Source organism: Rhinolophus hipposideros (genome assembly GCF_964194185.1).
Source record: "Rhinolophus hipposideros genome assembly, chromosome: 4".
NCBI lineage: Eukaryota > Metazoa > Chordata > Mammalia > Chiroptera > Rhinolophidae > Rhinolophus > Rhinolophus hipposideros.
Genome location: NC_138050.1, coordinates 14,026,396 through 14,029,751, shown reverse-complemented (window position 1 = coordinate 14,029,751; position 3,356 = coordinate 14,026,396). Strand labels below are relative to the sequence as shown.

At 45.2% G+C, this 3,356-nt stretch overlaps 1 pseudogene across 1 annotated transcript; it reads left to right on the top strand.

The window, feature by feature from the left end:
* The first annotated feature begins 1,542 nt into the window (after positions 1 to 1,542).
* Positions 1,543 to 2,156, top strand: LOC308496834 (homeobox protein DLX-4-like; annotated as a pseudogene). Its single transcript has one exon. The product of its transcript is annotated as a homeobox protein DLX-4-like (transcript).
* The last annotated feature ends 1,200 nt before the right edge of the window (positions 2,157 to 3,356 follow it).

Genomic DNA, 3,356 nt, shown 5'->3' with positions numbered 1-3,356 from the left:
TGACATTTTTCTTCTTTCCTAATGTAGGTTTTTATAGCTATGAACTTACATCTTAGAGCAGCTTTTGCTATATCCCTTAAGTTAGGGTATATTGTATTTCCATTTTCATTTATTTCAAAGTATCTTTTATTTATCTTTTAATTTCTTCTTTGACCCCTTTATTGTTCAGGAGCATGTTGTTTAATCTCCACATATTTGTGAATTTTCCAGTATTTTTCTTGTAATTGATTTCTGGTTTCATACTATTGTGTTTGAAAAAGATGCTTGATATAATTTCAATCTTCTTAAATTTATTAAAACTTGTTTTGTGGCCTAACATACCATTTATCCTAGATAATGTTCTATGCATGTTTGAGAAGGATGTATATTCTGTTGCTTTTTAATGGAATGTTCTGTGTGTGTGTGTGTGTGTGTGTGTGTGTGTGTGTGTGTGTGTATATATATATATATATATCTGTTAAGTCCATCTGACACAGCATATAGTTTAAGTCCTGTATTTCCTTATTTCCTTATTGGTGTTTGTTGTTGTTGTTGTCTGGATGACCTCTGTTGATAGCAGAATGTTGAAGTCCTCTGGTATTAATGTATGGTTATCTAGTTCTCTCTTCAGGTCTGTTAATATTTACCAGATATAATTAGGTGCTTTTATGTTGAGTGTATCTTTACAAATGTTATATCCTATATTGGATTGACCCCTTTATCATTATATAATGACCTTATTTATCTGCTACTACACTCTTTGGCTTAAAGCCTATTTTGTATGATATCAGTGTATCTTCCCCTGCTTTCTTTTGGTTTCCATTTGCATGGAATATCTTTTTCCATCCCTTCACTTTGACTGTATTTGTCTTTAAAGCTAAATTGAGTCTCTTATAGGCAGCATATACTTGTTTTTCTAATCCATTCAGTCACTCTATGACTTTTGATTAGAGCATGTTAAATTTGAAATACTAAATGATGAAGAAAAGATGATGGGTCTGCAGTCCCTTGGAGTAATCTAGGCTGGAGACATAATTATAGGAGTCGTTAAACTCTACCAATAACTCTCCCTTGCCTATCTTAACCTCTCCAATTTCCTCACCTTTTAGGTTGGATCACATATAATCGCTATTTTCGTAGGTCAAAACTCGTAAAGTATTAACAATTTCATATGGTTCAACCAAATATAAAATGGGAAGACTCCTTCACTGTTTCACAAGGCAGTTAAAATGCTCAAATAAGATTAACACATATGTGAAAATTTACAAAGTAAATGTATTGTTATGAGTTGTCCAGTGATAAATTAGAAGAGACATTTTCATAACTCAGAATTCATTCTAATGCAAAATACACACTGAAGATCATTTCAGGTTATCCATATGGACTCTATAGTGAGGCCGGGTAAATGCACTTAGCAATGTTGAGTGCCACTGTGTGCCAGCATGTTGTTTACCACATTTAGGCAACTGCTCTTAAACAATGTTAGGGAAATAAAGTCTACCAAAACCTCCTTTTAAGAATAATCCAGTCTACACCCCCTGCCTCCCCCCCATCTCACAGGTAATGCCGACCTACCCTCTAAGCCTGTTCCCGACAACCCAGCAGCCCCCAATTTGTCCTACTCTGGGCCCTATGGTCACCTCCTGCCCTATACCGGCCGGCAACCCTCCCCCGGAGGTGCCTACCTGCCTTGCCAACAACCGTGGCAATCTCTTAGCCCTCTCAGTATCAGCAGGCGACAGACCTGAAGGAGTTCCCGCTGTCCCCAGAGCCCTCGGAATGGCATCTGCAGTCCCTAACCAAAAGCTGCACAAACCAGGGGACATCAACTGGAGCTCTCAGCTGCATCTAAACCAGCATTTCCAGCACGCGCAGTACCTGGAGCTGCCCGAGAGGGCGCAGCTGGCCGCGCAGCTCAGTCTCACCCAGACCCAGGTGAAGATCTGGTTTCAGAACAAACATTCCAAATACAAGAAGCTCCTTAAGCAGAACTCTGGGGGACAGAAAGGGGACTTCCCCGTAGGCCCCCCTCCCTGATACCCTGCTCCCCTCCCCTTCTATGTCTCTGGGATCTACCCAAGGCATGGGCCCTGCCCAGTGGGCGCCATGGCAACAGCTTTGGAGCCTGTTATCAGCATCACTCTCCAGATGTTCCGCCTCCACCTCAGATGATGTGAGCCTGGGCAAGGACAGGTCAGGCCCCCAGCCCTCCTACAAAGCTCAGGACCCTACCACCTACACCCCTTCTGGGCCAAGAGGAAACTAGCTCCAGATGGGTGTTCTCAGGAGGACGAGGAGCTAGAGGAGAAAAAAAGTGGGATGGAGTGTGGGGACAGAGCCCCTGTCGTGCGGGGTGTCTGGCGGGGCGGCCTGCGGGGTCTCTGCTCCCGCTCCCCACATAAGAACGCAGGACATGGTGAGGCCAAAAAGGAACACCCACGGAGCCATAGGTAGGCCAAAAAGGAACACCCACGGAGCCACAGCCCCAGAGAGCAGTTTCCAGGCTCTCGGCCTCACGTGGAAAGGTGCTGGCTCAGATAGTAAATGGCCATCAACTGTGATTGGATGGCCATCAGCTGTGGCTAGTTGGCCGTCAGCTGTAACCAGGAGCCACTGGCCACTAATATACTGCCATGGCTACTCTCTTAGAAAATGGGGGCTAGCAAGAAGATGGTAGCTGAGCTAGCAAGTGGCGGAGTCAGGGTTGCGGATTGTGTGGCTTCTGTTTCCTGTTTCTCCAACCCAGCCGCCAGGAGAATATAGTGGTATGACTTCCCTATCTATGGCTCCGTGGGTGTTCCTTTTTGGCCTCACCATGTCCTGTGTTCTTATGTGGGGAGCGGGAGCTGAGACCCCGCCTGACGACACCCTGCGTGACATGGAGTCCTGTTCCCCTTGGCCCATAACCCAAATAGGCTAATCAAGGACTTTGGTCTTAGCCACTGCCCCTCATCACTACCATGGACTGGACACCATCCCTGTAGCTGGTCAGAGGCTCTAAAGAGTCATTGGCTGCAGTTCAGTACTCGCAAGACCCCTAGTTTTAGCGCCCCTTCCTTGAAAGGACTGCAGTCTCACCACAGCCTAAGATCAAAACCAGCAAGAAACACTGAGTGTTTTTTCTTTGTGTGCCTTGCACCTTGCCCAACATATTTGTAAGCGAGAACAGAAGTGAAGTGGATATCCAGCGTTCCAGTCGACCACCATCAGGTCCCACCCACCAATTTTTCCTGGAAGTCAGCCCAACACCCCATGACTGATACACCTGCTCACCCTCCTGTAGTTGGAGAGGGATGCTGAAAAAGTGGGATTTATAGACCTATTGGTAATTTATGCTCTCTTCCTTAAAAAGTCCTTTTCCCCATGTCTGCCATTAT